This window comes from Saimiri boliviensis, chromosome 2 (assembly GCF_048565385.1).
Source record: "Saimiri boliviensis isolate mSaiBol1 chromosome 2, mSaiBol1.pri, whole genome shotgun sequence".
In the NCBI taxonomy this organism is placed as follows: Eukaryota; Metazoa; Chordata; class Mammalia; order Primates; family Cebidae; genus Saimiri; species Saimiri boliviensis.
The window spans coordinates 38,864,189-38,885,292 of NC_133450.1; the positions used below are offsets into that span (position 1 = coordinate 38,864,189).

General features: G+C 43.5%; 1 protein-coding gene across 2 annotated transcripts in view; it reads left to right on the plus strand.

The window, feature by feature from the left end:
- SPTB (spectrin beta, erythrocytic) overlaps window positions 1–21,104 on the plus strand; it is a 138,967-nt gene that overhangs the window by 16,199 nt on the left and 101,664 nt on the right. The window contains exon 1 of one of the 2 annotated variants that reach the window (XM_074393127.1): window positions 9,503–16,668. The exons of the other annotated variant lie outside the window; for it this stretch is intronic. The gene's annotated coding sequence lies outside the window, so the exon portion shown is untranslated. Of the gene's footprint in view, window positions 1–9,502; window positions 16,669–21,104 lie in introns of those variants that run through there. 2 annotated transcript variants of the gene reach the window in all.

Consider the following 21,104-nt stretch of genomic DNA (forward strand, 5'->3'; position numbering starts at 1 on the left):
CTTTTTCTGAGGCCTGATGCTTAAATTATCAAGACTCGTCAAAGAGAGATGTTCTATGGATAAAATCTACTCCAAGCATCTTGCAGACATCATCTAATGGAAATTGTCCCTGAAGAGCATCTTGTTCAGCTCCCTTATTTTACCAATAAAAGAGATCCAGAGGGGAGTGATTGGCATGAACTTGCATAGTTAGTGCAGGACTCCTGAGTGGAACCCAGGTGTCCTCATCCATGGCCTAGACCTGCTTCCCTGCCTGTTTCTCTCCCTCCTTCTCCTTCTTCATCTTCTGTAACTTTTTAAAAACCAGTTTTTAGAAATTATAACATGAACATGGTTATTTTTACCCAGGGTAAAAATAATTCAAACAGTACCAAAGAGTCTAAATGGCACTCCTAGACTCATTACTGCAGAAGAGGCACAGGTAACAACTATGAACAATTTCTTGTCTATCCCGTAGAGATTTTCCAGGCACATATATACATATACATAATAGATATAGATATGTAAGTGTTTGTGTAGGTATATATGTGTATGTATATATACATATATATGTGTGTGTATATGCACATGTATACATATATATGTATATGTTATGGTCATTTATTTTTTCATACTACATTGTAACTTGTCCTTTTGACTTAATGATGAAACACCTCATCTTGGACATCTTTCCATATCAGGACATAGAGATTGACTTCTTTCATTTTTCTGTTTTTGAGATGGAGTCTTGCTCTGTTGCCCAAGCTGAAGAGCAGTGAGGCAATCATAGTTCACTGCATCCCTGAACTCCTGGGCTCAAGTTTTTCTGCCTCAGCCTCCCATGTAGCTAGGACTATAGGCATGCACTACCATACCTGGCTTTTTTTTTTTTTTTTTTTTTTTTTTTTTTAAGAGATGAAGTCTCACTATGTTGCCCAGGCTGGTCTTGAACTCCTGGGCTCAAGTGATCCTCCCACCTTGGCCTCCCAAAGTGTTGAGATGACAGGCGTGAGCCACCATGCCTGGCCTGACCTTTTTCATTCTTATCAGCTGTGTAATATCTTATGCTCCTTCTATTTCTTCATGATGAGTTTCAGAATTATAAGCAGTGCCGTGGAATTTGAGTCCTGAATTCATGATGCCAAAGTAAGAATCTCTGTTTTGCATGAGCCTCCAGGAAAGGGAATGACTTCTGACAAGGTCACATGGCCCAGATCATTGAGAAATCTGAGACTGTGCTTCTATTTGCTGATGGTGTGTACTTATGGGTCCCTGTTGTATGCCAGCTGCCATGCTAGGGCTTTGAATACCTTCACTCATGTAATTCTCACAGTCGTCCGTTCAGTGTGATATTTTAATTGCCATTTTACTGATGAGGAGGTGAAGACTAGTCAAGCTAAGTTTGCTTGGGTTCACATAGTCAATTAAGTGCCTGACTTCAGACTTGTACCCTGATCTACTTGACTTCAGACTTGTACCCTGATCTACTTGACCCAAAAGCCAATGCTATTCTCACTGTCTGAAATCTAGTACACTAGGGAGAATGATTATGGTGAATTTGAAACCAGGCATTTTTTATGGCTTTCAAGTTTGGTTGGTTGAGACCTAGAGTCCTCTATGTGCACAGCAATAACATGGAGGACCATGTAGCAGTGGAGCAGAGACAGAAATGATGCAGGGAGGTGGGGGCAGGGAGCGGTTGCTCCTCAGGACATGCTATTGTCTGTTATATGCTAGGCTGTGTGGAAAACACAGAGGTCATTGATTAAGGCACAGTTCTCTGCTCTGGTGAGGGTTGTAGTGTGACACAAAGGGGAGCGAGGTAGGTGCTATTGTGGGGCTGGCTGCAGAATGCTCCAGGGTCTACACAAGCTTGTTCAGCCCACAGCCTGTGGGCTGCATGCAACCCAGGACAGCTTTGAATGTGGCCCAGCACAAATTCATAAACTTTTAAAAAACATTATGAAATTTTTTTTTGCAATTTTTTGTTTTAGCTCATCAGCTATCATTAGTGCTAGTATATTTTATGTGTAGACCAAGACAGTTCTTCCAGTCCGGCCCAGGAAAGCCAAAAGATTGGACACCTCTGGTCTACAGGAAGCCAAGAATTTTTTGGACTGGGGACCCAGATCTTGGGGGACCATCAGCGCTTTCTAACAGGGGAGTGACATATAATCAGCTACATTTTAGGACACCCTGCAGAAATATAACAAAGGACTCAAGAGGGTCTACACCAAGGCAGTAGGAATGGAAGGGAGGCAGTGAATTCCAAGAGATTCTAAGAAGTCAGAGTATCTGTACTTTCTATGTGAGGTAGGATCCATTGTCAATATTTTCAGGCCCTGCCACATAAAGGACCAAAGATATTTAAATTTACCAGTATCTCACATTAAATATCATGGGATTTTGTTGTTGTTGTTGCTTATTTGTTTTAGGGTTTGTTTGTTTGGTTGGTTGGTTGGTGACAGAGTCTCCCTCCCAGACTCCCAAGTACAGGCATGCCACCATGCCACACTAATTTTTTTTTTTTAATGGAGTTTCACTCTTGTTGCCCAGGCTGGAGTGCAATGGCACAATCTCAGCTAACTGCAACCTGTGCTTCCTGGGTTCAAGTGAGTCTCCTGCCTCAGCCTCCTGAGTAGCTGGGATTACAGGTGCCCATCACCATGCCCAGCTAATTTTTTGTATTTTTAGTAGAGATGGGGTATCACCATGTTAGCTAGGCTGGTCTTGAACTCCTGATCTCAGGAGATCCACCCACTTCAGCTTCCCAAAGTGCTGGGATTACAGGCGTAAGCCGCTGTACCCTCCTGACTAATTTTTAATTTTTTTTTTTAGAGATGGGGTCTCACTATGTTACCCAGGCCAATAAAACATTTTTGTTCTCAGAAATATTTGAAAGGTTTTTAGAATTATTCCTAATTTTGATTTTATGGTCTTCATTTTGTTCTTATAGGATAGTTTTTTTCAAGTCTGAAAGCATTTTTGCAGGTTCTTAAAAAGCTCGTAGGTGTGTAGTGCCCACTGGCACTTAAGAGAAGGGAGAGGGCCCCTGAGTGTGGCTGGAGTTTTCTAGCTCAGGTATCTGGGAGGTTGCTGTTGCTAATTTACTGAGATTAAAGTCTTAAAAGAAAGAGGCACTCTGGGAGTAGGGAGGAGGTTTCAAAGAAAGAATTCAGTGTTAACTCTGTTCAGTGGGAAGTAGCAGCAGCAGCGTGTTCTGTGGAGCTGCTGTAGCAAGTTGAGCCCAGGAGGAGCCGGGCTGAGGGTGTCAATTTGACAGCTCTCAGCATAGAAAGGGGAGAGGATCACATGAGAGAAGAAGAGAGAGGCCTTAACTTTGGAGGAAGAGAATCTAGGAAACATGATTGCAACATGACAGCACACTGAGGATGAAGGGCTGGAGAATCCAAGGCTGTGGAAATCCAGCTTTGAGAAAAGGATGGTTAATCATGTCTAATGCAGGGGAGGGATCACATCAGAAAGGAGAGAGCGAAGTCTGTTAGCTTTGGGAGAGGCTCAAGGGACCCTCAAGAAAGCATTTTCATGGAGGGATGAAACTGGATGATCAGGAACTGCAGAAGGAAGCCGTGGCGAGGAGAAGGCAGTGAATGCAGATTGCTTTGCTGAGAACTTGATGGAAAGAGGATGGTTTGAGAGAGAGGTCAAGGAAAGTTTGTGCAGTGAATAACATGATTTTAGGCTCTGAGGGTGGGAATCTCTTGGGAAGTGGGGATGCTGAGGCAGCTAGGGATAGAGAAAGGGTTGGTAGATGCTGGAAGTCTCTGGGAGGCTGGAAAGCATCAAGTGGGTGGGGGAGCGGCCAGTGCAGCCACGCATGTGTCCTGCCGTAGATGCACAATGTCATTTCGAGAACAGTTGCCGAGCCCTGCCACATTCGAAGAACCATGATAGGCGGCACTGTGGCATTCCATCCTTAAATGAGGCTGGAACTTGGCTGTATGCTCTCAAGAGCAGGGACATTTTTTTTCTCTTTTATTTCTTCTAAAAAAGAATAAATAAATAAATAACAGGATACATGCAAAAACATGCAGATCTGTTACATAGGTGTACGTGTGCGATAGTGGTTTGCTGTACATATTGACCTGTCCTCTAAGTTCCCTTCCCTCACCCCCCACCTCCCAACAGGCCCTAGTGTGTGTTATTCCCCCTCTGTGTCCATGTGTTCTCAATGTTCAATTTCTTCTTATGAGTGAGAACATGCAGTGTTTGTTTTTTTGTTCTTGTGTTAGTTTGCTGAGGATGCTGGCTTCTAGCTTCATCCATGTTCCTGCAAAGGACATAATCTCATTTTTTATGGCTATATAGTATTCCATGGTGTATATGTACCACATTTTCATGGGCATTTGGGTTGGTTCAATGTCTTTGCTATTGTAAATAGTGCTGCAATAAACATAACATGTGCATGTGTCTTTATAGAAGAAAGATTTATATTCCTTTGGGTATATGCTCAGTGATGGCATTGCTGGGTCAAGTGGGATTTCTGGTTCTCGATCCTTGAGGAATCTCCATACTGTCTTCCACAATGGTTGAACTAACTTACATTCCCACCAACATCGTAAAAGCATTCCTGTTTCTTCAGGTCAGGGACTTTTTGTTCACTGCTTATTATTTGTGGATAGAACAGTGCCTGGCACAGAAGGCGTGTTTGTTAACAGACTGATGGACTTTTTGAACCTGTCCTACAACGTATTCTACTGTGGGATATATGACATATGGGTGAGAATATAAGTCATACACATGTGAGTTTTGAAGTGTAGTTATAAAAAAACAGTCCTGACTTCCACACCTGTGTGCCTAGGTGGATGCTCCCTCAGGGTCATGCCCTCTCAGGTCCTGTTTCTCTTGGAAATGTGGACGAGTGAGTTTTTACTGGGACTCCTCCTGTGCCTCTCAGTGCCCATTCTGGAGCACCAGGATGTTCTGTAGAAGCAGGGAAAGAATATGTAATGCTCCTTTAGGGGAAACAAAGGGGCTCATTCAATGAGTGAGTGAAAGATGAGTCTCCTGGTTGATGGTGATAAGAGGATCTTGTTTCCCAAAGGCTCTCTGGGTGTGAATACACTTTTTTTTTGCCTGGTTCGTGTCACTGGGGGATGTCCTCTTGCCCAGTGAATAGGAGGACTCTTTGCTAAGAAGTCCAGCTCCTGCCATCCCAAACTATTTTTGGGAAGGTCAGAAGTTCAAGGATCAGGCCATATTTGCTGTAATTCTCTTAGATTCTAGGGGTATAAAGTATTTCATTCAGTTGGAAACATCTGACTTCAAGTTTTAGGCAATTTTACCTTTTCTCACTGAGATGAGGTGGGATACTTAACTTTTTATTCATAGTCTTTTAAGAAACACATTTTTTTCTTTCTGATCACAAATATAATATAAAGTTTCACTAATGTAAAATATTACAGAAATACAGACTATAGAAAATGAAAGTTTTCCACCATCCACCTTGCTTAGCCCTTAGATAATCATTGACCATAATTTGATGCATATTCCTCCATATTCTTTTATATATATACTAATAAAATATGATTGCTATATGTCTATACACACACACACACATATATTTTGAGACAGTCTCTTTCTGTCACCTAGACTAGAGTGCAGTGGCATGATCATAGCTCATGTTTGAGCTCATTGCAGCTCAATCTCTTGGGCTCCAGTGATCCACTTATGTCAGCCCCTCAAATAACTAAGATCACAGGTATGTACACACCTGGCTACTTTTTGTATTTTTTGTAGAGATGGGGTTTCTTATGTTGTACAGGCTGGTCTCAAACTCCTAAGCTCAAGCAATCTGCCCACCTCAGCCTCCCCAAGTGCTGGCATTACAGGCGTGAGCCACCACAGCTGGCCAATTGCTATTTATATTTACAGAAAATGTTTTATAGTTTACATACTATTTAACAGCTTACATTGTTTTACTTAGCAATACATAAAGATCATCTTTCCTCATATGCATACCTATAGGTTTACCTCATTCAAAATTGTTCCACTGTATTTCATGATACGGAAGAACCATACTTTCTTTAACCAATTTTATTTTATTTATTTATTTTTTCTTCTGAGATGCAGTCTCACTCTGTTGCCCAGGTTAGAGTACAGTGGTGCAATCTCAGCTCACTGCAACCTCCGCCTCCCAGGTTCAAGTGATTCTCAAGTGCCTTAGCCTCCCAAGTAGCTGGGACTATAGGCGTGTGCCACCGTGTCTCTTTCGGCTAATTTTTTGTATTTTTAGTAGAGACAGGGTTTTGCCATGTTGGCCAGGCTGGTCTCAAACTCCTGACCTCAAGTGCTCCCCCAGCCCTGACCTCCCAAAGTGCTGGGATTACAGGTGTGAGCCACGGGTACCCTGCCTACTTAACCAATTTTAAAATAATGCCCGATTACACTGTTTCTGTTTTCTTACTTTGCTTTTGCTCTACCCAGTAATATGGAGCTATTTCTAAACTGCTAGAGGTGGATAGTCTGTTTAAGCTAATGGGACTCATAAAATCAGGCCATTTTTGCTGGGGAAATGGAAGGCTGAGCCCCAAGACTCCCCTAGTGCTCTTCTGACATTCTCTCTGAACAGGCAGACAGACCTTTCCTGTAGCCGAGGACATCACCTGCCCCTTCTCCCAGGCAGGGTCCAGACACCAGCCTTTTGTTGGGATACATACTTAGATCAAATACCACTGTCATTTGTTTCGCTTTCCCCTCTTCTTCCCTCTTTTCCTGTCTTCCTTCCTTCCTTCCTTCCTTCCCTCCCTCTCTGCTTTCTCTTACTCACTTGGTGTCCAGTTGCAGCTTCCGCTCTCTCTCTCCTCTCTTCTTCCAGTCACCTGTGGGTGTCCAGGCTCTGCTCGCTTCCCTTCCTCACAGCAAGGCCTCCTATTGCTCCTGACTGTGATTTATACCTGCTTGAATTTCCAGTTTCTCTAGATGGTGCCTTTCTTAGTATCTGCTGCCTTCTCCTATCATCTCTGCAAAATATATTAAATCTACTGCTTTCCCAAGTACTTGTCCTGCCCTTTAAAGTATTTCAATAAGAATCAAGCTTAACATGGCTGCTGCCGCAGGCTCTTTGCTCCATGTCACCTCACACTTACCTGCATTCTCTGTTTACTGTACCGTGAGTAGTGAATTTCCGTTCCTTGCGAGGTGACTTCATTTGTAGTAGAAACTCCTGCTGTGTGGTGTGGCAGAGAGTATATGCTTTGGCTACGATCTGACCTGGCTTCAGATCCAGGTTCTACTACTCACTAGCTGTGTGGCCATAGCAGATAATTTAATCTTTCTGATCTTCATTTTCCTCCTTAGTAAAGTAGGGAAGAATAAATAATACCCACCTTGAAGATAGGATTTTGCTATGCTGTGGATAAAAATGTGTGTCAGATGCCTGGCACATGATGGGTGAACAAAAATGCTAGCTACTGTCGTCATTATAGCTCAGTTTCTCTTTAGCAAATCTGTTGATGTTTAGCAGATCTCTTTATGTGTTATAAGGGATCAAAGAATTGATGAATCCAAGGTCCTATTAGAGATGGATTTCATAATGATGTAAAATTTTGAGCATAAACATCTTTGCCAGCAGTTCCCATATTTCTAGCAATAGTAAATAGAGTAATTAATGGAACAACAATTTAGAACAAGAACTTGGATATTTTCTTGAAGTCCCTTGTACTAGAAATAATTTATATTTTTCAGAGAATAGTTGTTCCCATTCATCCCAAATGATTTCCAGAATCAGGATTTTTGTTTTGTTTTTGTTTGTTTTGTTTTTGAGACAGTGTCTTGCTCTGTTGCCCAAGCTGGAGTGCAGTGGCATGATTATGGCTTACGGCAGTCCCAACTTCATGGACTCAAGTGATCCTCCCACTTCAGCCGAGTAGCTGGGACTATAGATGCATACCACCACACATGGCTAATTTTTAAACTTTTTGTAGAGATGGGGTTTCACCATATTGCCCAGGCTGGCCTCAAACTCCTGGGATTAAGTGATATTCCCACCTCGGCCTCCCAAAGTATTGGGATTACAGGTGTGAGCCCCTGTGTCTGGCCTGGGATTGTTTTTTCTCTCCTAGATCCAGCAGTTGTGCTAGACAATGCTCTTTGTGGTTTCATTATTGCCACAGATATGCACTAAAGGCCTTCTAAGCCAAGACTTGAGTAGTTCATTTGAGGTTAACATGGCAATGGTTCTCTGATACCCTCACTATCAAATCTGTGTACCACAGTTACATGCTGCATTTTGGGGTTTCATACTCAGCATTCTGGGGTTACTTGGTTTGGAGTCCAGTCTTTCTTCACTGGTTTCTGGTGCTAATGCCCCAGAGGGTTTCACAGGACCATATGAACACATGATAAGAAAACTAAAGCATAGACTCAAATTTTCTTTGAGTCTCCGAGGAAAACTAAGAACTTTGTTCCCTTCCCACAGAGGCAGTGGACTTGTCCAGGGTCTCACAGCGTGTCAGCAGCAGCTGCCACTTGGGTTTTCTCTGGAGCCATCCTTCCCTATGGCCTCTAACAGCAGCTCTCCCACACTTGGAGCTGTGTTGCCCTCCTCCGAAACCCATCAGGAAACAAGTTCTTGAGAACTCCCACCGCTCTCCCTTGAGGGATTCTGAGCTCCATAAACCTTGGGAACCTTTCATTGCCCCGGGGAGGGTACGTTCTGCCTGGGAGGCGTTAGTGAACAAGGCATTTGATTTGCAAAGTTTGTCTGGCTAATCCATTTGGGGCAGGTTGGGTAGTATCATCTCTTCCTTTTCATATGGAAGAAGAAACGACTTATTCAGATCATCCCAAAGTTATTGGTAGGACTGAATTTTCCCTTCTAAACCTTGAAACTCTTGCTTCCTTGTTGAACTTGTCTAAGCCTCTTAGGGCCATGCTGCTGATGGCTAGGGGCAGGTCAGCTGTGCTGAGAAGTAGGATAGTCTCATTGAAGAAAAGGAACTTGGCGGTGGGCTCCTCTCTCCCCACAGCTGGATGCTCCCTCTCAGGTGGCAGCTGTGAAGAGTCCTGGTGAGGGAGGTTCAGGAAGGACTCTTGGCCTTTATCATGAGTGTTGGGAAGCTCCTTTCTCAGGAAGTGAGCTGCCTTGTAAAACTGAAGTGAGATTCCTGGAGAGAGAGCCTTCTGGGCCTTACTGTGCTTTGTCTGCTTAAGCCAGCAGGAGCTACAGAACCCAGCATTAGTGAGTTGCTTTCGTTTCTGAAACCTCCATTTTTTCTTAACGTCTTTTTCTCCCATTTCTTCCCTCCCCTGAACCAGGCAAGGAGGCTTGGGGCCAGCTGGGCTGTGTGTGTCCTCGCCATCTGCCAGGCCTCACTCCTCAGGCCAGAGCCTGGGCTTCGGCCAGTGCTTCCGCAGCTCTGCCCTGCAGCCCAGCCCTGCAAGCCTCTCAGTGGCACTGAGCAGGTGTCCTACCAGGGTGCCTGGTGCCGTGATGCCAGCCTCCTGCTCTATCCCTACAGGAAGGGATGGAGGCTCGAGAGAGGCTCCTCTAAGGGAATCTGGAGAAGGAGCAGACCATGTGCCTGAAGCACCTCCCCTGCTGGTGCTCTCAGGTGCTCTGGCTCCAGCCTTCCAGTTTCTTTCTCTGTTGTATATTTATTTTTCATGGATTTTGTGGTTCCAATAGCAGCAAGAGGAGCTGAGTGGAAAATCCAAATCTGGAAACCACTTAAGAAGAAGATCCACATTTCTCTCAGGCAGTTATGTTGTGTTTTTCGGGAGGCCAAGATAGGAGGTTTGCTTGAGCCTAGGAGGTCAAGACCAGCCTGGTCAGTGTAGCAAGCAAGACCCTGCCTTATGAAAAGATTTTAAAATAATAATAAAAAAATTATGTTGTGTTAGACACAAGAAATGGTGTGTATTTGGTGTCTTGTGGTGGAAATATTTTATCTAATATGATCTCTCTTTTTTCAATTTCCCAAGCTGTAAAGAATAACTTCTTAGAGTGTCATTTTCCTATTTCATTTATAATAGTGTTTAGAGTGCATTCTCCTCTAGGAATGGGTCAGGATCTCTAGGCTGGTGTCCTCTGCTGATCCATCCTGTGGTGAGAGGAATAGTTCTTACTAGACATTTTTTCTTCCCATGGATACCTTGTTGACTGTGTCTCCTTCCCTTTCCTTCTGGTTTTGCTTTTCTAAGCTTTGCTGCTTTTTGTTTTATCTTTCCCTCCTCGCTGGTTGGGAGGCCCTTTGCCTGGTAAGTGGCGCATTGGGCACCCTTCTCTTTTAGGGAGCCAAATGGTTCCAGGTGTCTTTGCTGTCATTTGACCACAGAGTAGTTGTGAAAGGCACTTGCTTTCTGGCGAGTTGCCGTAAATTAAGGGCAAGGGCCCCAGGATGATCTCATTCAGGCGCCACTTCCTGAAAGGGGTGATCATGGAGGCTGGCCCATCAGAGGGGCATCAGCAGCCCTTCCCAGTCAGCCTTTCTGTGCACAGAGAACTCATTTGTAGGAGAGTTTCTGGGGTGAGGTAGCACTACTATTTTGTTCACCAGGAAATAATACCAAGTTTCTCAGTTTTCCCCTCAATGAAGGGCAAGGCCTTGGAGGCGTTGGCCTGCCGGCATCCTGGAGGATGGAATGGGGTGTAATCCAAGGAGCTTTCCCCCCACCCATGTGGTTTTCTGGGCCGGTTTGGCCCAGCAAATGGAAATCCTACACGACCAGCTGAGACAGAACTAATATAGGGAGTCCAGAGTTGGACCATCTAGTGGAGAGAGAGCTATCTCCAATCAAGAGTCCAGAAAACTATTGACTGTTATTGCCCAATGATAAGTATTTTTAAAAAATGTTTAATAAATGTCTCTTGAGTCATACCAATGATGAGTGTTAAATTTTACTAAGCTCCTGCTATGTGCAAGATCCTAGGCTAGTAGACACAAGAAATGTTCCCAGACACTTCAGGGCCTGGCACAGAACATCTGAATCTTCAATCCTTCCCTCTCTCTTGCTATTTCACTCTTGCCTATAGACAAGTTTAGGTTTTTCCCACTGCACAAAACTGTCCCTTGGCCCTGTATGCCTGTCTGCTCACCCTCAAAGCCCTATACCCTCTCCCATCAAACATTTTGAAGGAATGGGCTATATTCATTGTTGTACTCTGATTTATTCCACTTCCTGTTGCCATGGGTTCTTGTCCCCATGCTCTACTGAAATTTTTCTCCCTGTGGTCACCAGCTGTGAATAACTGAGGCTCTCTGGGATATGGGACACTGTTGTTTGTTCCTTGCTTCTAGAAATTTAATCCCCCAAGGATTCCTGATATGGTTATTTCCTAACTTGCTTTCTTCGATGACTTCCTGGGCATATCCTGAGGAAGGGGTTCTCCAGGGTTCACCCTCAGCTCCCATTCTAGACAGCCTAAACCATCTTTGGGGACAATCTTGGCTACTTTTGGTGTTCCTGATACCATCTATTTGCTGCTGATGACTAAATATCTCTGGCTTCCAGCCATTCATTTCCACAGGTTCAGGACTTGGGTACCCAGCCTCAGGTTAAGCATTTCCACCCAGACATCCCACAGGATGTCCAGGACTCCTACTGCTGGACTTACACGTGCTCTTTCCCCATTCTTTGCCTGTTTCTTGTTTGTCCCATAGGTATCCATCTAAAGGCCACTTCCTCAGGGAAGCCTCCCCACATCCCCCAGGCTAGTGGAAACCTCTTTGTTAATACTTGCCTAGTACGTATACGTCTCCTCTGCAGCACTCTGCAATGTGTAAATTATAATTATTTGCAACAATTCACCACGAGAGCAGAAAGCCTATTTTGCTTCATTATTGCGTCACAGCACCTAACATTATGGCTAGCACAGGATAAGGGCTTGCTATGTGTTTTTGACCCATTGAACTCATCCTTTATCCCTGCTAAACTTCCTCCTTGTCTTGTAATCACTACCTTGGTTGATGGGATCATCATCTACTTGAGAAATCATTCTTGGCTCTTCCCTTTCTGTCACTTGTTATTTTCACTCACCTACTAGGGTCCTAAATAGTTTTGTAACCTGATTGCTCCTCACCAAAGTCCTGGGTCTTGCCCACACCATCTCCTGTCTCAATTACTGCAGTGACATCCTAATCATTTCAGTGCCTGTAATCTGGTCCCTTCCCCTTTGAATCCATCCCTCCATACACCTGCCAAAGGGACCTTTCTAGAAGGCAAGCTTAGCCATATTGTTCCATTTAGCACCTTTCACTGACTCCTCACTGCTCAGGTTCCCCTTGTCCGGCCCCAGCCTTATCTCTCGCCCCTCTCTGAGCTGGCAGCAGTTTCCCAGGAACTCCAGGCTGTTTCCTCCATCCTTCCATGCCTCCACATATGCCTTCCTCTTACTTGCCTGTGGTGCCTGCCTCCACTTCTCCATCATCCCCAAGTGTGCCTGAATAATTCCTATTTCTCTTAAAGGCTCAACTCTGATCCCCACTCATCCTCCACCCTTGCAGAAGGCCTTCTGGGTGTCTACTCTGCTCTCATAGAACCCATAGATACTTCCCTTTCCTTGTCATCACCTAGCCTGTTTTTACAACTTTTCAAATACTCAACTGCAAGCTACTGGGGGACTTTTTTATATTTGTATTTTAAGTTCTGGGGTACATGTGCAGGATGTATAGGTTTGTTACATAGGTAAACACATGCCCTGGTGATTTGCTGCATGTATCCATCAATGCATCGCCTAGGTACGTATTAAGTCCAGCATGCATTAGCTATTTTCCCTAAAGCTCTCCCTCTCGCCAACACCCACAATAGGCCCTAGTGTGTGTTGTTCCCCTCCTTGTGTCCATATATTCTCATTGTTCAGCTCCTACTTACAAGTACTAATACGTGGTGTTTGGTTTTCTGTTCCTGTGTTAGTTTGCTGAGGATAATGGCTTCCAGCTCCATCTCTGTCCCTGCAAGGAACATAATCTCATTCCTTTTTATGGCTGCATAGTATTCCATATTGTATATGTACCACATTTTCTTTATCCAGCAGGTTTATATCATCTTTGTAACCTTCATTCCTAGCAGAGGGCCTGGCACACAGCTCATTCACTCTTTCCTTTTTAAGGTTCAGGTTCCCTTTTAAGGGAAAGAGTGAATGAGCCCAAATAATAAGACTGAGGGACAAACGTATGCTGTTACTACTACGACGACTGATACTAACTCTTTCTAGGTGCCAGATATTGTTCTGGGTATTTTCCATATGGGAAATCTTTAATATTCACAATTCCATAAAGTAGATAATATTAGTATCCTTGTTTTATAGATGAAGAAACCAAGGCACAGAGAGGCTGTTTTGTCCAAGATTACACAGCCAGTAAGCGGCAGAGCTGGAATTTCAACCCAGGCACTCTGCTCATAGCCCTGCCTCTTAATCTTTGTACTGCATTTCTACTAGCAGAAATAACATACATGAACATTTTAAAACTATGCAACCGTTTTTTTCTTTGTGTTGCTCACTGGGTCTGTAGTGTTCTCTGTCCTTGGAAAGTAAAAAGAATCTAAAAGTGGCTAACAGGGCAAGCAGTGGGTCTCTCTGGACATTTCTATGTAATCTGGGCTGTTACCTGTGAAGTTGTGTCAGGTGCATAAAGAATGTGACATGTAGGTAGATAGAAGACTTGGATTGGGGCCAACTTAATCCTTCCATTTCTCTAATGTCTCAAAGACCGCATGTAATGAGCTGGTCCTTCAATGGTCACCCTGTTGAATGAGAATGGGAGCACATCAAACTCTGACTGTGAGTGGTACTTCAGAAGAACAGAGTTTGACAGAATGAAAAGGAAGGGGAAGAGAGAGCAGGAAGAATTGTAGAATCATTGGGAAAGGAGATCACCAAGAAAGGAAGCCTGGAGTCACCATAAATCATACCACTTACTGCACGATTTTCACAATGACAACGCAAATCATACAAAGGAAATAGGAAGTGTTGGCATTCTACTTATTTCACTTCTTCCAAGAATTGAATTCTTCGTTGCTGGGAGGGGCCAGGGAGGTAGGGGATTCGTGCCTTAGCCCAGGCCACGATGACAGCACAGGTCTGGGCTCTGAAAGAAGCCAGGGTTTGTGAAGGGACCCTGGTGAGGGGATGGAAACTTGGGGATGTTGGCCAGTAGGTCTGTATGGATGTAATGGGAAGAAAGGAACTATCAGAAAAAGTGAGCTTTTTAAAAAAACATGTCTGAGGTTGAATCAACTACAGTGGTTCTGAAATCCTTCTGGAGAGTCCCATGGTGGGATTCTAAAGAAGCCATCCACAGGTAGGTGTGGACAGGCTCTGGGGAGGCCCTTATCCTCCCACTGTTTTGGAAGTCACTCATTCACCCACCTGATGTCTCCTGTCCTGTGTTCCAGTGGCGATGTGCTGAGTAAGGCTTCTGAGGCTTAGTAGGCATTCAGACAGTCAGTTCTTCTTGTCCTCTTCACAGGCAAAAAGGAGGAGTCAGTAAGCTTTGTCTAGAAAGGACTGGGCAGTGGCTATTATCAGGTTTGTGGCTGCATCTGGTGGTCTCTGTCACATATTCTAGTTTGTTTTACAGTCCTTAAAAATGTGGATTGTAGCTGCGCAAAACATACTGGAGGCTATCCTTTGACCTCTCCTGGTCTAGAGTAATAATTCCGCAGCTTCAGGCTCTGCCACGTGTAGCATGAGTGTTCCAAAGACCCCAGGATATGTTGAACTTTGTCTTTGAGGAGTACAGCTCATGTGACATAGATGGGTTAATACTCTAGACCAGGGGTCTGCAGACGAGAGCGCTCAGGTACTCCTTGCTATTGTTTAAGGTGAGTAGAGTGTTAGTAGCCACATAGCCCCTCTTACAGCCTCCTGATTACAGTGATAACAAAGGTGACTTTTGGTGGATTAAAACAAAAAATGTCCTTACTTTACTCTGAGGGTGACTTCATACTAGGAATGGCCCTCATCTTGGTGAGTGAGATGGGAATCCCTGCCATTGGAGTTGGAGAAACGACCTGAAATGAGGAAGATCCTATTCAGGAGGTGAAATGTAAAATTCTGCTCTAAAAGAGGAGATGCGCAAATATTATTTTGTCTGAGTTGAGTTAGGATTAAGCATCCAAGTTTTAGTAAAACGGGGCCAGAATATCCAATTGTATCGTTGCCGTCGTCCCTATTTTTTTTTCAAAGGGACTAGGTTAATTTAAACATTGCTGTGGCACATTTGCTACCTATAGTTTTTTAGACACAGTGTTCAGAACTAATAAAGTAACAGGGCTAACCCACCTTTCACCTAGGCCCCCACTCAGTCAGTGGGGAAACTTTGGCTTGTGTTGGTTCCCTTTTCATGTCATTTTCAGGTCCATGGTTCCTTATTTGAAGCCAGTTGAGGATATGTGTTTTCAAATTCAAAATATTTTAGATTTGGAAACATTATACAGTGTTTGGGATAGCATCCCATAATCAAACATGTTATTATTTTTGCAGCAAAACTTATGAATATTTACACAAAGGAGGATAAATAAAGGCTGTAACTTAACCTACTTAACTTATTCAGAGCATATTTTACTGCCAAATGAATTATTTTAAAAACCTTTCAGAGCTTTTGGAATTTCAGAATTGTTGCAGATAAGGGATTATGATCCATATGATGTCTCTGAACTTAGACTGGAAGGAAGCTCTGTGAGTGTAGGGGGTATATCCTCCCCAATGCTTAGCATAGGACATGCACATAGTAGGTGCTCATTAAGTCAATTTTTATTAATATAAACATGATTATATAAGTCAAGAGTATTATGTGACTATTAAACAACTAGCCCTTACCTATCTTTCCATTTTTCTCATAATGCATTTTTGAAAGTGTTGAAATTCCCCTATAAGCTATAATTAAACCAAAAGCTACCTTGATGGAGCATAAATTGCAAAGTAGCAAATAAGGTAAAAGCTATTGGATTCTCTCTGTGTTAGTGGGTGAATGAGTGATAAACTAGTTAACTTGTGGAGCTATCTTGCAGTTTTGTAATTTAGCAATGTAATATGCACAATAATTAACAGTATTAATGAAAATTGAATATCAGAGAAGGTTTATTGTACCCCATACCAACTACTTATCTCAACCGTGAGCTGAAAATGACTAAGTGACATAATAGCAATATTGAAAATGGTACCATCAATAGGAGGGAAATGATGAGGTCATCCTCTCAGAACATCTGGCCGGCTCTCTACACAGGCCCGAGTCTCATTTGTGAACTCCTATTAGAGACAAATGAGGGAATTTGGAGTGAGTGTTAATGAGAGCAAAGAAAATTAATGTGATTTTTAAAAATGGGCTCCACAATAAAAAGCTAAAGAGATTTGGATTATGACACTGGAAAGCAAGAGGAGTGGGAGTGTCTTCTCTAAGTGTATGCCTCTAACCAGATTTCTACCATGGTAGAAGGTAAAATGGGAGAAGCCATCATGTGGTGGTGTTTCTTAAAAAGTAGATTTAAATGGCAGGGAATGAATGAAAGCAAAACATAAAACTTCTAAATGTGATGATGGTGAGTCGCTAGAAGAGATGATCAAAGTGGGCCATGGACTCCTCTATTCTCAGGAGACATTGAAGAGCAGCTTTATATGATTGATCAGTATAAATATGAGGATACAGATGAGAAGGATGAAGGCATTCACAGGTGAAGGATGGATGCATGCGATCACCTGGCCATGGATGGTGGAGGAAACAAGAGGTATGTAGTGCCTCCCTTTGTCTTACCCTGGAGCGGGTTTGTGGTGAGGGCCCATGGAGCATTGAGGAAATGCTTCCTGAGAGCTGGTCTGTGCTGGCTGACACAACAGCAAAGGGTGGCATGCTGTGTTAGGCATGAACTCTGCAATGAGTTTCAAGTGGTTTATTTAGAATCTGGCTGGAAAAGGAAGGGAATATAACAGGTCAGCATTTCCCACCAGCTGGCTGGTGTCTCATGGTAGTCAGTGCTCTCATCTCAGACTTTCTGGAGTCCTGCTTGCTGTTCTGGCTTAGGAGTGTGGTGGTTGCTCCCTGGATTTCTTCTTCTGAGTTGACATTCTGTAAAGCCATTGTGGCCTGAAAGGAGCTCGCACTAACCTGGGAAGGTACCTGAAGGAACAGATAAATAGCCATTTCCCAGTCATCTACTCTTCCCCCAACTCCCACTGGACACAGGTTGGAAAATTCTCCCCTAGATGCTCACATCAGGATCCTCTTAGCCTGAGACATAATATGCCACTTGGAAGAGGGCTGTGCTGATTTGTTCTGCCCATTCTTCTTTATGAGGATGGAGCACGTGTTCTCACATGGCCAGGATTTTGGCCTTTGATGTGTTTTAGGAAAGAAAATCGTAGCCAAGTTGGGCTCTCTTCACTGGCCTTTGGGGTCATTGTTTCCTAGTGAAATTCTGTTTTAATTTTCCGGAGCTTTGAGGATTAGGTCCTGGACCAAGAACTGACTGGGCTTGAGGCTTCTAAGCTGGTGAACAACTGTAGAAACCACACCTGAGGAGGTGCTACGCATAGACGAGTGGCTTTTATGACTTGAGAAACATGATGATGGACACACTCTGGGTGGGTGACTGGCTCCTGATAGCTTAGTGGGCTGGCTGTGGACCACTCTCAAGCTTGATGTGGTGTTGCTGGTGAGTGCCTTCCCTCCCTACATGAACTGCTCCTCTGCTCTGAGGCTGTGGAAGGAGCTCCTGATGTTCTCTCTGACCTTAACGCTAAACTGTAGAGCAGATTGGAATCTGATCGTTCAGTTGACTTCTTCTGCTGTCAGCTCCAAGAATGCAAAGGGTCAGTGGAACAAAGGTCCTTTCTGACATATATTTAGACCCAATTTAAACAAGCCATGAGTGTATAGGTCTAGACAGTACCTGAATATACTCAGTTATGTCATCACCCAATGACCAGTAACTCATTGATTAACTGTAATGAGATCATGAGTTCCTTGAAGGCAGGAGACACTGTCTTTGCTCACAGTATGCTGCCATGAGTCCTGCAGGTGCTCAATAAATATTAATTGAATTAATCAGCTGCCATAACACAGGTGCATACATTTATCCACCTTGTGCTGTCATCCAGGTACAAATACTGATGACCTATGCATTCTGCTGCCCTTTCGGGAGCCTGGGTTGCTCTCTCTCTCTCTCTGTATCTGTGCAGGCTTTCTGCAGCTGTGTGCTGTCTTGGCCTCTGTGGCTAAGCACATTCTGCAAAGTGTGAGGCTCCGTTAGCCTTTACATGTAGTCTATATAATATATAACCCAGCTTTGGAGTCTTTACAATCCCCCTGCCCCTCCCACTTCTCTTGATGCTTTCTGACTCTTTCAGAGGGTTTAAGGTGAATGAGTCCACTCCCCTTCTGGGGCAGGGTTTTTAATTACCGTGTAGTCTTTCTTCTGTTGTTGAGATCGGGCTTCTCTGTGTAGGGAGAAGGGAATTCCAGTCATCCTGATGCATTATAATCAAGTTACTCACTACAAGTCAGGAGTAGCAGTTCTCTGCTTTCATCCTGATCACAGGGGTGATACAGGAATGTAGCATCTAGTGTTTCACTGGGTGCATTAGGCTGCGGTTGCAACGGTGCTTCATACTGGTGGTTTTCAATCTTTTGAGCACCATGAAGTCATTACAAATTTCATCTGAACTCCACAGTCTACCTACTTTATGCATAAAGTGTAGAGTGGGGTTTTTTTTGGAAAATCGGTATTGGCCCGAAATGCCTGACCATGAAATGTATTTAATAAATAACTGAAACACATTAAAATGATAAAATTTTTAAAAGAGTCGAAAATAATTTGACTCAATAATGAAGAGAGTAGATGAGACCATGGCAGAGCTCATTTCACAAATTTGAGGAAACACAGGGAAACTTCTGATCCCTGACACGATCATTTCCTATTGTCAAAGGCTGGTACAGCTTGGCAGCTCTGTATGTTGAGTGATCCTGCTGTCTCCTAATACTGCTGTCACAACCTTTTGCTTTTTATCTCTAGAGTCCTATAGTTTGGTAAAACTTTAAGACTTCAACCCAGTGCTCAGAATGTATTTGTGGGATGAATTCATCACTCCTACTCCAATTTGGTTCTCTTTCACTAATTGATGGGGATGAGGAGACTGGCAGGTCTTTTCGTCAAAGAGCTAAGACTATAAGTTATAAATAGGCTTATAGTTTCCAAAGACACACAACCACTTGTGCTGCACAGCCAGTATCTATTCTGTATTCATGAGCTTTACATCTGTGTTTGTAATATTTATACCAATGGGCATACACAGAACTATCAATCTTTTGGCGGGCTAAGCAGCTACTTCTGTTCAAAGGAAAAAAACTTGCTAAGTGGCTATTTTCTGATAAGGATATCCACATGCAGTGGGTGTAGCAAACTGTGTAGGGCACAAGAGAGATAATGACGGGGACAGGCTAGTTCTGCCATGCCCAGATAGTGAGGATAAGAGGAGCTGATTCTGTATAGTTGGCCTAGTCTGGTTTGGTTATGGATTACTTTGGATCTTTCATTTCTCAGTGGTTTGCTTGTTTTTCATGTCCGTTTGTCTCTTTAACAAGGGAGTATTGTACACAGTGAGAGCAACAGCTCAAAGACTTGGGACTCTGGGTCTTATCTCTGGTCAGGTTAATGACATGAAATGCTCAGAGGTTTTAGGAAGATCATCTTCCATCTCCAAGGTTTCATGCTGTGGTCACAAAAGGAATGGGAGGCAGGCATCTTTCCAAACACTGAGATCAGGTAGAATCCCTGGAGTGTGATTTGGATGTATTTTGGAAATGTTGGGCTATTTTTAGTAGAAATGGGATAGGGAGTTGGGGAGAATAGTGAATCTGACTTACAAAGAGAGGTGTTTATGGGAAGTCATAGCCTCTTCTTCATGTTACTTTTCAATTAAAGCCCTGCTAAACGTTACTGTGAATTGCTGGACTGTTATTAACAAGTTGAAATTTATCATTAGAGACAATTAATCCTAAAGTTCTGCTGTCAGACCAGCGTCAGGCAGGTGTAGGCCACATTTCACTCTTTGACTCTCACAGTTATGTGACTTTAGCAAGTAACTTCTGTGAGCTTCAATGTCTTCATTTATAAAATGGAGAAAGTGAGAATCACTCATAGGAGAGGACTGATAGTGGAAGGAGGTATGTATGTCAGGCACTTAGCATGGTTCCTCACATGTTCTAGCTACTCACTAAACATGGTTGTCTTTGTTGTTGGGGGTGATGGTATTCTACAAATGTCTGTTGTTGGAGATATAAATTCCTATTGTGTGTTGGGACCTGGTCCCTTCACATATATGTGGATAATTCACAACTGAGGACATGCATTTGCTGGCAGTCAGGGGCAACTATAATAATAAAGACTGGTCCCTTCACATATTCGTGGATAATTCACAACTGAGGACATGCATTTGCTGGCAGTGAGGGGTAACTGTAATAATAAAGACTGGTCCCTTCACATATACTTGGATAATTTACAACTGAGGACATGCATTTGCTGGCAGTCAGGGGTAACTGTAATAATAAAGACTGGTCCCTTCACATATACGTGAATAATTCACAACTGAGGACATGCATTTGCTGGCAGTCAGGGGTAACTGTAACAATAAAGACAGGCTGGGCTTTCTAGCTCATCGTTGTTTTTTTCTCCATGACTCCTGCTAAGCAGTCTTGGAGATCATGGCCATCAGATTCTTCATGAGGATTCTCCACCCAGCCTGGATGTACCATTTTGAGGATGGGTAGGTCCATCCTTGTTGTTTCTCAACTGCAGCCTTTTTTGTTAGGATTTGCTAGAGACCTGGCATATGTCACTTTTATAATTAAAAACAATTTAGTAAAACACATTAGGGTGGCTGAAAGGAACGATCCCAATTTAACAGTGGTCCTGTCTGAAGGGTCCTGGCTAACGCACAGCTCTGTACTGGGATGGGAGGCTGGTGGTGGTGATGGTGTTAGAGAGTCCGGTCAGGAGAATGGGTAAATTCTGCATTGAGCACAGAATGGTTCAGGGGAAGGCGTGTGGGTTAATGCTCAGAGCAGGTGGTGACTATTGCTATGCTCTAAGCCTGCCGACTGAGCCTGGTGAGGGGTGCTGCTGAGGTGGGCAGGCAGCATTCCATCTGTGCATACCCACTCTTCTCT